The sequence below is a fragment of the Mobula birostris genome, chromosome 26 (genome assembly GCF_030028105.1).
Source record: "Mobula birostris isolate sMobBir1 chromosome 26, sMobBir1.hap1, whole genome shotgun sequence".
NCBI classification, from domain to species: Eukaryota; Metazoa; Chordata; class Chondrichthyes; order Myliobatiformes; family Myliobatidae; genus Mobula; species Mobula birostris.
The window spans coordinates 14,737,105-14,750,904 of record NC_092395.1 but is presented as its reverse complement, the minus strand read 5'-3'; positions in this window follow the sequence as shown (position 1 = coordinate 14,750,904).

The window sequence follows — 13,800 nt, the reverse complement described above, 5'->3', positions numbered from 1 at the left end:
GTAGGTTTCAGTGAAATCGCCCCACGTTCTTCTAAATTACATTGTGTACAGGCCAAAGCTGCCAAATGTTCCTTAAATGTTAACATCTTCATTCCTGGAATCACCCTTGTGCACTGCTGGACTCTCTCCAATGACAACATATCCTTTCTGAGATATGGGGCCCAAAACTGTTGACAATACTCCCAAGTGCGGCCTGACTAGTGTCTTATAAAGGCTCAGCATTATCTCCTTGCTTTTGTATTCTATTCCCCTTGAAATAAATGCCAATGTTTCATTTGCCGCCTTTACCACAGACTAAACCTGTAAATTAACCTCCTGGGAGTCTTGCACAAGGGTTCCTAAGTTCCTCTGCACCTCTGATGTTTGAACCTTCTCCTCATTTAATAATAGTCTGCACTATTTTTGCCTTTTATCAAAATGCATTATATCATACATTTCCCAACATATTCCATCTGCCACATTTTGCCCATTCTTCCAATTTGTCCAAGTCCTTCTGCAATTGCTTTGCTTCCTCAGCACTACCTACCTCTCCACTTATCTTTGTATCATCCGCAAACTTTGCCACAAAGCCATTAATACCATTATCCAAATCATTGACAAACAATTGGCTAGTGGTGTTCCTACTGACCCCTGAGGAACACCACTAGCCAACCAGAAACCCTTGTCAACCACGGTTACCTACCCCTGCTATTTGAGAGCTATTTCTGTGAGACTTGCACTAATGTAAAAATATGTACAGTATATGTGTAATAACTTGATAGGTGCACAGTTAGCTTGGGAGTTGGAATGGTCAAGCTATCCCATAGAACTGTCAAGTCTTAGTATAGGCCTCCCTGAATCATGCCTTTTTATAGATGAGTATAATCAGTCTATGAATGTATGGTGATCTTATGTATATACAGCCATATTCAACTGTGACTTGCACATTGTGTTCATAGGATTGCTTTTATGTTTAATTTGTTTTATATGCTTATTGTGGTTTTTTATGCTGCATTGATCTGGAGTAACAATCATTTTGTTCTCCTTTACACTTTTACTGAAGAATGACACAATCTTGAATAACATGCTAAAGTCTTTGATTGTATTACTAACCATCCTTGCTCAGCTCCTCAAAGTGGAGCATGTTTGGAAAAAGTAGTCATATATTGAGCGACAGAATGTGTTCTAGGTGGTGGTCAAGAGTAACTTGATGGTAACATCACTGCCCATGCTAGCCAAATCCAGAAGTACACATTGATAGGTTGAGTCTGCATCAGGTAAGGCATGAGCCAATGCAGATTGAATTGCCTCTAATCACCTTGTGCTGCAAATATGATCACAGTGCAGTCCTTGGAAGAAAGTCCTGTCATCACTTCAATAATACACCACCATTTTGGTTGGCACTAAAATTCATCCATCCTTGTTATTCACCCTGGATCTCATTTTTGAAACAACTTACCATGAGGTATCTTATTAAATGCCTTGAAGATAACTTCTACTGCCTTACTCTTTCAAGCTCCTTTGTCACCTCAAAAAAAATTGATCAAGTTTCAAAGAATATTTAAGCACATTATGATTTTCTTCGTTCCTTTGTCAGTAAAGTCCAATAATACAGCATGTCTGGGACTTTAGTAGCAGGGTTTCTGGAATATTGGATGATGTCTTTTTTTAGACGTGACACAATTTTATAACTTTCTATTGATCAGGTGGATTCAGGGGGAATGTAATAAGTCATACTGTTCGATTTAAAGGGAGACAAGAATTGTCTAGGAGGACATGAACTACACTTAAAGTGAGTTGGAGGGGAGCATGGGATCTGGGGCCCTAGCAATTTGGAAGAGAGCAGGTGAAACGGGGTCCCAGCAAATAGGAAGGTAATGCAGTTAACAATGTGAGCCAGCTACCAAATTTATCCAAGTTTTACTACAAATCTTCCTAATAACTCAGAATGTAGTGTCTGTTTTAGGAGTCTTATCGTGTTGGGCATGAAGCAACATGTAGCTCAATACTGAGGATAGTGGCCTGGGAGAGATGCCTGTTCTGGTAAATTTGGAAATATTTGCAGAGATATTAACATTGCTGTGCCTGGAGATGCCTGAGACACATTCTGGTCTCGATAGCAAAGAGTAGGGAAGGATCTCAGCTGTCTTATAAGCCAAATGATCTGTGTTGGATCTGGTGTCTTGATCTTCAAGTCGTCCCAGGGCTTTACTAGTCTGGTACATTGAAAGCAGTGTGGAATTTTATTGATGCCTGCCTTTGGATATGGAAGTTTGTCCCATTGCGTCACACTGAATCTTTATTGTTTGAAGGACAATGTGATGTCATGGGGACAAGGTGGTACATTGAAGATTTTGAATGTAGGTCTATCCTCCTGTTTCAGTGAAGGCATCATCGATGGGTTGGAGGTTGGCATCTGAGTATCATCAGCATTCTGCATCTTAAGTACTGGCATTTGGACCATAATAAACAGCAGGAGCTTTCTGTATCCTGACTGATTACATTGTGGGTTGGTATGGCAATTTCAATCCACTGGGACATATGCTATAGAGAGTGGTTGACACAAATTGGTCCATCATGGGAGCAGTCCTCTCCACCATTGATACCATCTACAGGAGGATCTGTCTCAAAAAAAAAAAAAGCATCTGTCAAAGGATTGCCATCATCTTCTCGCTGAAACCGTCAGGTCGGAAATACAAAAGGCAGAAGTCCTACATCACCTGGTTTGTAAACAGTTTTTTTTCTGCAGCAATCAGGTTATTATTTATTCTGAAGCAGCAACAGACACTACAGACCACATCTTTCACGATCAAGGTATTATCTCTGATTTGTTTTTTGTTTTGAAGTCATTTTTCACTGTTGCGGCTAATTTATATTTTGTGTTGACTGTACCTATTGTACCTGTCTTTCACTCTACTTGCACACATGACAATAAATTGAGCAATATACAGAAGAAAGAACAGTTGTAACCAATGAATCAGATTGAAGCTCTCTTGTTCTTCCACAACTTGTCGTGAATAATGGGCAATTAACTAACAGGATTCAAGTACATTTATTATCAAGGTATGTATACAGCACTGAAATTCATTTTCCCCAGTCAGTCACGAAACAGAACCAAAAGACCACCCAGTTCAAAGGAAAACATTAACCCCTCCCCCATGTGCAAAAAAATCATGCAAATGGCAACAAAAAAGCACAAAATCAGAAAGTATATTTCAGTATTGTTTAGCTCAGTATTCATTATCTGCAAGCTGCCACAATTCAAAAATTTGCCCAAAAGTAGTAACAAAAAAGAGGGACCCGAACTAGAGCATATTATAAACCTGAGAGTCCAAATCTGCATTGATTAAACCTTGGTGTTGAACCATCTGCTGACGGCATCGGGAGTTGGAGGAGAGATCTCTCCAAAGACCTTGCCTCTGAAGCAGCGAGCGGGAGACCGCCACACAGGCACCTCCAGCAGCAGCAAGTGAGAGGCTGATATACGGTGCTGAACACTTGTTTGCCCTCCATATCCTGCCTTGATGATTTCAGCGCTTTGATCGGCGAGAGATGATGAGGATAATCCAACAACTATTCCATCTTCAGCAAAGGTGAGTCCTGGTATTTGTTTTTGTTAGGTTAAGGTGAGCCATATTAAAAGGTGCCAAATTAACAATCCAATTTTAGAGGACAATTTTAGTGTCGTCTAAAATTCTAAATTTTAGAACAGAAGCCAGAATGAAGTCAATACTTTCACTTCATGTGATATTGTGAAATACCTCTGACAGCATCAAAGGCTGTGAGATGAAATGATATTTTGCCTGCAGTATAGAAAATGTGCACTCTAGAAAATGGCTGCACCTCTACCCAAGCTTTTCCAGTACAGTTACTGCATTGGCATCTACCCAATAATATAAAATTGCCTAGGTATGCCACATTCATCAGAAACTTGATAATTCAATCTGGTCAATTTCTGCCAAATCAGCATACTCTAAATCATCCGTAAATGTAATGGAATATGTCATTAAAAAGTGCTGTCTAGTGGCAATTACCAATTTCATTCACCTGCTCGCTGATGCCTCATTTGGGTTTCATGAAGAACTCACTGTTCCAGGTCTTGTCCAAACATGGATCAAAAAACAAATTCAAAGGGGCTACCAGGTTCCAAAACATTTTAAGAGGACTTGTGATTGATAACTTACTTCTTTCATGGTGAAGACTGGTGCTGTTTTAATGCAGCTATCTTTTAATTTCAAAACTAATTCCTGCTTGTGTGTTACATGTCGAGCTTTTTAAAGCCTGTTCCTTTCTGTATATTTATACTATACTACTACTTTTACTAAAGCACTGTATACCCCTTAATTATTGGAGCTTACAGTATACTAGTTTCTAACAGGCTGATAAGTGGTCTTCATGCCACAGAAGTACAGAACATTAGCCATGGCCAACAAGGTAGAATGTAATTGCTTAAGTAATTGACATTCAATTGCTGTTTTCAAGTTTCCCATCATTTAACATCTTAGGAGTCAATGTTGACCAATATCTCAAATGGACCAGTGCTGAATAAATACCATGGGTACAAGAACAGTCTGAAGGCTGGTGTATTCTGTTGTGAGTGACTGACCTGCTGATGGTATGCCCTTTCCATTACTTACAAAGCACAAGTCAGGACCGTGATAGTATATTTTATATTACACAGATGAGTGCAAGCCAACATCACTCAAAAAGCACAACACCATTCTAGGACAAAGCTGCCCATTCAAATAGCACATCGTCCATCTTCCTAAAATTCATACTCCCCACCAAGTCTTTCCAAATACATTGCCATTACCTCCCTAGACTACCCTGAGATCACATCCTAAATCCATGACCTCTACTATCCAGATGGACTTGGTCTTCAGGCTCTTCCCTAAATAGCACAGCATGTTAAGTTGAAAATACTACTACTTCTGCAGTGATACTGGGTCTAAATCCTGGAAGTCCTTTCTCAGCAGCACTGTTAAAAGAAGTACCTTTATCTGAAGAAATGCAGTACCTCAAGAAAATTGATTGGGGATGAGCAATAAATACTAGCCTTCATTCATTTGTAAAATTGTTGAAAAAATATCACCATAAAAACAAAATATAAGCTTTAATTTAAATACCCTCCTGCTTCAGAAATAAATGAACGAAAAAGGCAACTGCATTTAAAAACATGCCTAGGCCCTCTCATATCTCTGAATGTTATAGATGGGTTGGAAAGTTAATAGGGTGGGCCAAACACTTCTGTAGGGATCCTGGTTGTCCAAATTCTGGCTTTGCCTATCGAGGGTCAAACTCAGAAAGGGTATTCAAAGGGAGTTTCAGCATGCAACCATTGAAGCTCCTCAGTTCTTTTGAAAAGAGTTATTGAGGATAAAAGGATAGTGTTCACTCTTGGGTGAAAGGAGCCTTCCAATATAAAGTAGGGTAAAAGAGGTCATTTGTAAAGCCATTGTGCAATTCGATTTAGATCTGACTACTTACTATTTACACTGATCCAACATTTAATTACATTCTTAGCTTTTAATTATAATAAATTCAATGTGCCAGAGTTTTTGGTTAAATAACCTGGCGGTAATTAGGGTTTAGAAGCCTAATAACATACACATACATGAAAGATGTCTTGAATAATACTGCCCTCTTGTGGCTTTACTGTAAGAAATCAGTCCTGAAAGGATAATTAGTAGGCACAGTTAAGCTACTTATTCCTCTTTTTCACTGTAATCTTATATTGCTTCTGTTTAAAATTGCTATTTTTAAAACTCTAGACCATGATGTTTCACGTTAAAAACACAGCATAAAACAAATGAACATTGATTACTTCATTAATACTGAGAATGCTGAGGATCCCCACCAATTTCACTGGAGTTCACAATCATCTCATCATTTATTGTAGAAATGATTGCTATTTAGCGATTCAGCATGATAATATGCCCTTCTGGCCCAATGAGCACACAATGTTCCAATTAACATTTAACTCCTATATCTTTAAATGTGGAAGGAAACTTTTGCCAAAATGGGGAAAACATACAAACTCCTTATAGGCAGTGGTGGAACTGACCATCACTGCACCACCAGACTGATGGTGCTGTACCAGTGTTGTGCTAACTGCCATACTACTGTGTCACCCGCTTTTTTGACCATCCTTTACAAATGTGACTACCTTTTACAAAGACATTATAGACTCCCTACAAATAAAATCGGGTGCTAATTGCATAAAATGGGGGGGGGGAGTTCTTCTGTCTCTGCTCATGTATAGAAAAAGGAATACTTGAAACTCTATTCTAGACAAAATGATCACTCAAAGCAACGCAAATGCTGGGGAACTGAGCAGGTCAGGCAGCAGCCGTAGGAATGAACAGGCAGTCAATATTTTGGGGTGGGACTTGCAGAATTGAGAAGGGGAAGATGCCAAATAAAAAGGTGGGTGGGGGGGTGGGAGACAGAAGGAAGCTCGCTGGAGGGCGATGGGTAATAGGCAGGTGAGAGGAGATAAAAGTTAAGAGTGGGGATTAAAGAAAGATCACTCATTCTAGTGAGAGATGAGGAAAGGTTATATCAACACACATCAAAGTTGCTGGTGAGAGGTACGGTCGACGTTTCAGGCCCAGACCCTTCATCAGGACAGGTTATATGTTTATTTTTCTAAAGCTTGTCAATTACAGGTAGCTGGTGGTATTACTCAGGTGTTGAGATTTCATTAGTGTTAGAGGACAAGAGAACTGTAGTCTGAAAACAGGTTAGTAGTTAGATTTATTTCAAAATGAAGGAGTTTCAGAGTCCATCTTCTCTTGGCCAGTGAATGAAGTAGGATTCAGGGAGAATCCAATATGGGAGAAAAGCACATTGCAGTAAATGAAGCAGTTATTTAGAGGGCAGCACTTTAGTGTAGTGGTTAGGGCAATGCTTTACAGCGCCAACTTATAAGATCGGATTTTGATTCTTGCTGCTGTCTGTAAGGAGCTTGTACCTTTCACTGGTGCTGTGGTCTCCTTCCACATTCCGTGGTGGGGAAGTGTGACGATAATCCTCGCTGATTTGATTTGACGCAAACCAGCAATTCACTGTATGTTTTGATGTACATGTGATAAATAAGGCTCATCTTTAAAATCTTAAATTTTCATTAGTAATTACTAAGCTTGCCCCTTGCTCACAATACCTGGCAATGATTTCTGGATATTAGAGGAATCAAGGTAGAGATAGGCCAGGAAAGTAGTTTTGGGGTAAAAGATCAGGTGTAATGTTGTTGAATGGCAGAGCAGGCTTTAGAGGCCTAATGGCAGTTACGTTGTTAAATAACATTTCTACAGTTAATAATTTTATTTGGGTGAATATTGAATAATATTTCAAAATAAGTGTCTAATCACCTATCATTGATGTTTAATGATATTATAGCCAGGATATCACCATATACTACCCAGGGATTCATTTTCTTGCGGGCATTAATGTAGATACAAAGACAATAGAATCAATGAAAGACGACATATAAATATGGATAAATAACTATTCAAAAGATTGCTAATTGTGCAAATACAAAAAGAAAATGTATTAATAATTAATATTTAATATTGACAACATGAGTTGTAGAGACCTTGAAAGCGAGTCCCTAGGTTGTAGGATCACTTCAGAGTTGAGGTGAGTGACGTAATCTTCTCTGGTTCAAGAGCCTGATGGTTGAGTGATAATAACTATTTTAAAACCTGATGGTGTGGGACATAAGGCTCCCCTACCTTCTTCCCAGTGGCAACAGCAAGAACAGAACATGGACTGAATGCTCCAACATTTCTGCCAAATTGTATTTGTGATCACTAAAATGTGTAGGTTATGCTGTGGAAAATTATCAGGAAATGGCATTGTTCTCAATATAATGATTGCTTTTCAATTTTCTGTCAGAGGTTAATGAAGCAGCCTTCAGCTGAATCCTAATGAAACACAGTGCTGTTTTTCTTCCTATCCATGCATACTGTATTTGAACAAGGACTCGTGTCTTCATATCTAAAATCTAAGTGAGAAATTGAAAACACCTGCAACTTCAAAACTATGTACTTTGATGGAATCTTTCATGTATTGTTGTGTAAACCCTTTGAGAATCGCAGTTTGTCCCTCAACTTCTCTTGCATTTGCTATGTTTAGTTGACAATGAGTACAAAGACGTGCATAACAGATTTTAGTAGCGGATTTCCTGCTATCAGATGACTCCAATTTGTGTCCTGGGAAAATAATCACAAGTTACGCCAGCTTCTATTTCTGGACACATTTTTTCTCAACGATTACAGCTAAAAAATGTTGCCTAAAAATCCAATCCTGATTTGTAATTCTGAACATACTCCGTGGTCATGTCGAGTAATTAATTCTGGAGGCAGATTACAATGTGCTATATAATATGTTCATTACTGCTGCCTGCAGGTAAATTTCTATAAGCAGTAATAGTGATTTACAAGAGCTGTATGGAAAATTGCAATGGGTGTAGCCATGAGATTTCTCCACCATTGTATGTCAGAACAATAGAATGGGAGCTGGAATAGGCTTTCTGGACATTTGACTTGCTTTGTCTCTTATTATTTTCCATGGCTGATGTTCCAACTCCATGCCATTTTCTGCCACTAACTGCATATCTCTTGATTCCCCTAATGTGCAGAAATCTTATCGACATAACATGCTGGACAAATTCAGCAGGTCAGGCAGCATATACAGAGAGGAAGAAACAGTTGACATTTCAGGCCGAGACCCTTCATCAGTACTGCTTGGTGTAATCTTGGTTTACACTGAATGTGGGTCCCAAGGAAATTCCAAAGGTTCACTACCTCTTGAGTGAAGAAATTTCTCCTCGCCTCAGCCCCTAGTCCTTGTCAGCTAGCGAAACATTCACCCTGCACCTAGCCTGTGTAGCCCTTTTTGTTTTTGTAATGTCTTAATTTTAATTCTAAAGAATACAGTCCCATTCTCCTCGATTTCTTCTCATACAACAAACCTACCATCCCTGGAACCATTTGAATGGCTTGTTGTATTTCCTTGATGGTTAATACATCCTTTCTTGGTTAAGAAAACCTAAACTGAGGGTTGTACTCCAGGTGCAGTATTAACAAGGCCATATGCAGTTGCCAGAAGAGGTTCTTACTCTTGCAATCAAGCCTTCTAATAAAAAAAACGGCTGATGCCCCCAGTTCCTTTTCTTTTCAATTCGGTATATTAGTCTTCAGTGATTTTTGTTCTTGTAATCAGACATCTCACATCTGCACTGCCAATAACAAGATCTGGAATAGTCATGTCCCACTGAAAGAAACCACCAGGTAATTTCTGTGTCTGAGTGAAAGAAGCAAGAAGCACATTTCATTTTGTCCATCCACTGCCACATCCTGGGTGTTTCCAACTTGCTGCCAGGTTTGTCAAATCCATGAATCAATTTCAAAGATATCAGTCATGACATTAATTAAAAATATTTGCATATGTAATGCCCTGGTTCACATGGTTCTTGTTTTTTTTTTCATTTGCTTTTTCTGTTCTCTGTGTAAGCTGCTTGTTTGGGCTACTGTTGAAGATAAGAAATAGAAGAAATGTGTGCCATCCAATGGGGAGGGGTGGATTCAGGGGAGGTTTCTCTGGTGAGGGACACCAAGGTTGGGCTTGGGGTTTTTGAGGTGTGGGAGGAGAGAAGGCACCGGAGAGAAGAGGTCGGAGGAGTCAACCCGGAGCGGGGCCATGATTTGATGAAGCCTAGGGAGATCGAAGGAGGATCGGCGAAGGGGAAACAGTGAGCTCCAACTTGTGCACATTAGACTGTTTCATTTAAAATGGGCCCTTTTTTTGCCTTTTCTTTACTAACTCTTTAGTCAAATTAAGAATTATAAAGCTAAATCTTTTAATTATATGCGGTGTACTGTCTTATTTCATGGTACTGATTTGTAACACAGCATCCACACAAACGGGGATTGGGGCGGGGGGGGGGCTTGCACTTCAATCTCCCACGCTTGGCGGGGCTGGAGGGTGTCTTCCCGAGACTTGCGCAGCCGATGGAACCAGAGTGTTACACATATACACTGAAGTTTTTGCGTGAATGATGTAATGTGAAAGAAAAAGATTGGTTAAGACAAATGTAGGTACCTTACAGTCAGAAACAGGTGAATTGATCATGGGGAATAAGGACATGGCAGACCAATTGAATAACTACTTTGGTTCTGTCTTCACTAAGGAGGACATAAATAATCTTCCAGAAATAGTAGGGGACTGAGGGTCTAGTGAGATGCAGGAACTGAGGGAAATACATGTTAGTAGGGAAGTGGTGTTGGTAAATTGAAGAGATTAAAGGCAGATCAATCCCCAGGGCCAGATAGTCTGCATCCCAGAGTGCTTAAGGAAGTAGCCCAAGAAATAGTGGATGCATTAGTGATAATTTATTAGATCCTGAGGATTGGAGGGTGGCTAATGTAACCTCACTTTTTAAAAAAGGAGGGAGAGAGAAACCGGGGAATTATAGACCAGTAAGCCTGACATCGGTGGTGGGGAAAGTGCTAGAGTCAGTTATCAAAGATGTGATAACAGCACATTTGGAAAGTGGTGAAATCATCGGACAAAGTCAGCATGGATTTGTGAAAGGAAAATCATGTCACCCCAGTTGTTTACAATATAAATGACTTAGACAAGGGAATTAAATGCAGCATCTCCAAGTTTGCGGATGACACGAAGCTGGGCAGCAGTGTTAGCTGTGAGGAGGATGCAGGGTGACTTGGATAGGTTAGGTGAGTGGGCAAATTCATGGCAGATGCAATTTTATGTGGATAAATGTGAGGTTATCCACTTTGGTGGCAAGAACAGGAAAACAGACTATCTGAATGGTGGCCAATTAGGAAAAGGGGAGGTGCAATGAGACCTGGGTATCATTATACACCAGTCATTGAAAGTGGGCATGCAGTTACAGCAGGCAGTGAAAAAGGCGAAGGGTACGCTGTCATTCATAGCAAGAGGCTTCGAGTACAGGAGCAGGGAGGTTCTACTGCAGTTGTACAAGGAATTGGTGAGACCACACCTGGAGTATTGTGTGCAGTTTTGGTCCCCTAATCTGAGGAAAGACATTCTTGCCATAGAGAGAGTTCAAAGAAGGTTCACCAGATTGATTCCTGAGATGGCAGGACTTTCATATGATGAAAGACTGGATCGATTAGGCTTCTATTCTCTGGAATTTAGAAGATTGAGGGGGGATCTTATTGAAACGTATAAAATTCTAAAGGGGCTGGACGGGCTAGATGTAGGAAGATTGTTCTCGATGTTGGGGGAAGTCCAGAATGAGGGGTCACAGTTTGAGGATAAAGGGGAAGCCTTTTAGGACCAAGATGAGGAAAAACTTCTTCACACAGAGAGTGGTGAATCTATGGAATTCTCTCCCACAGGAAACAGTTAAGGCCAGTTCACTGGCTATATTTAAGAGGAAGTTAGATATGACCCTTGTGGCTAAAAGGATCAGGGCATATGGAGAGAAGGCAGGTACAGGGTTCTGAGTTGGATGATCAGCCATGATCATACTGAATGGGGGTGCAGCCTCAAAGGGCTGAATGGCCTACTCCTGCACCTATTTTCTATGTCTGCCTTTCTGGCCATTCGTTCTCGCTCTTCCTTCTGGATGAGAAAGTGGAGGGATGGGTTAGTAAATTTGTTGATGACACAAAGTTTGGCAGTGTTCAGGATAGTGTGGAGGGCTGTCAGAGGTTACAGTGGGATGTTGATGAGATGCAAAACGGCTGAGACGTGGCATATGAAGTTCAACCCAGATAAGTGTGAGGTGGTTCATTTTGGTTGGTCAAATATGATGGCAGAATATAGTATTATTGGTAAAACTCTTGGCAGTGTGGAGGATCAGAGGGATCTTGGGGTCAGAGTCCATAAGCACTCAAAGCAGCTGCATAGGTTGACTGTGTGGTTAAGAAGGCGTACAGTGCATTAGCCTTCATCAACCGTGGGATTGAGTTCAAGAGCCAAGAGGTAATGTTACAGCTATATAGGACCCTGGTCAGACCCCACTTGGAGTACTGTGCTCAATTCTGGTTACCCCACTACAGGAAGGATGTGGAAACTATAGAAAGGGTGCAGAGGAGATTTATAAGGATGTTGCCTGGATTGGGGAGCATGCCTTATGAGAATAGGTTGAGTGTGTAAGATGATGAGAGGCATTGATCGTGTGGATAGTCAGAGGCTTTTTCCCAAGGCTGAAATGGCTAACATAGAGGGCACAGTTTTAAGGTGCTTAGAAGTAGGTACAGAGGGGATGTCAGGGGCAAGTTTTTTTACGCAGCAAGTGGTGAGTGGGTGGAATGGGCTGCTGGCGACTGTGGTGGAGGCGGATATGATAGGGTCTTTTAAGAGACTCTTGGATAGGTATATGGAGCTTAGAAAAATAGAATGCTATGGGTATCCCTAGGTACTTTCTAAATAAGTACATGTTCGGCACAGCATTATGGGCTGAAGGGCCTGTATTGTGCTGTAGGGTTCCTATGTAAGAAGATGCAGGAACTTGAAAGCCCAGATGACCAATGTTCTTTGCTATTAGACTCTGAACATCCACCTTTTTTCACATTCTGTTCCCTTTACCCTTAAATTTATCTTTTGGTCATTCTGTTTTGCACTTTTGTAGTTATTAACGTTGCTGTTTACTGTGAGGAAAGGATTCCATTGCATCTTGGTATATAGGACAAAGTAATCTGAAATATAAAAACAGTTAATTTTGGGGATAGGATTCAGAGAATGTTAACATATCCTTATCCTTCATTAGCTGTTGTCCATAGGCAGACCTGAACAGATACCAATCATTCAGCTGTTTTTCACCATTCAGTTGGATTGTGATCAATCTACACTTTTACTAGTCCATAAACCTTACAACTGTTAACACTTTGGCCTGACAAAAACAAACACAAATCTGAGTTCTGAATTGTTTAGTGATGGGAGAAAGTGCTGGATGTGCAATGTGCCTTCTGTCAAGGAATACAAAAGGTCATGCTGTTGTGCTAGGAAGTTGAGGTTGGTGATAATCCTCTCAAGCTCTGGGAAGTGAATATCTGTCACAATAATGGCCATGAAACCATTTGATTATTATAAAGACCAAAGTGGATCACTACTGTTCTCTTTTAAAGGAGGAAATCTGCTGTCTTTAATCTCAGTATGTAGTTTAGGACATTTAAATTTCTTAGCAAACAATCCTGTTCAGAGGCAATTGTGGATAAGCATTGTAAGTTTAAAAAAAAGTAGCTCTCATCTTAAACACTTAATACTTGTCCTTAATACAGGGGTTCCCAACCTGGGATCCATGGACCTTTAGTTTAATGATCCGTGGCACAAAAAATGGTTGGGAAGTCCTGCCTTAAAATATAGCAATGAATTAGCCTCTGTTCTGCTATTGCTTACCCATAGACTGCACACGAGTTGGGAGCTGTGCCCCTTTCTTAGAGGTTACAGTTTCACCATGATTCCTTGGCCATAATCCAGTGACCAGACTTAATAATGTAAAACTATTAATTCAAATCCCACCATGGCAGCTAAGCAACGTGAATATTAAATTTATCTGAATGAAAGTGAACTGAAAGTATCAAATTACAAAATCCTACTTTGACCACTAATGTCATTTAGAAATGGAAATATGATATCCTTGTCCAGTTTGGCCCGTATGTGAATCCAGGCATGGTACCTCAGGGCTGGGAAACCCCTATGGTAGATCTTGAAAAGACCCACCTATCACTTTCAGTTCTTGCTCCACTCCTTCACTTCACCTCTCTATACTGTGAAATCTCCCTTGTATCTTTCTGTCTTGTTGACTGCCTACTTACTCCAATAGTT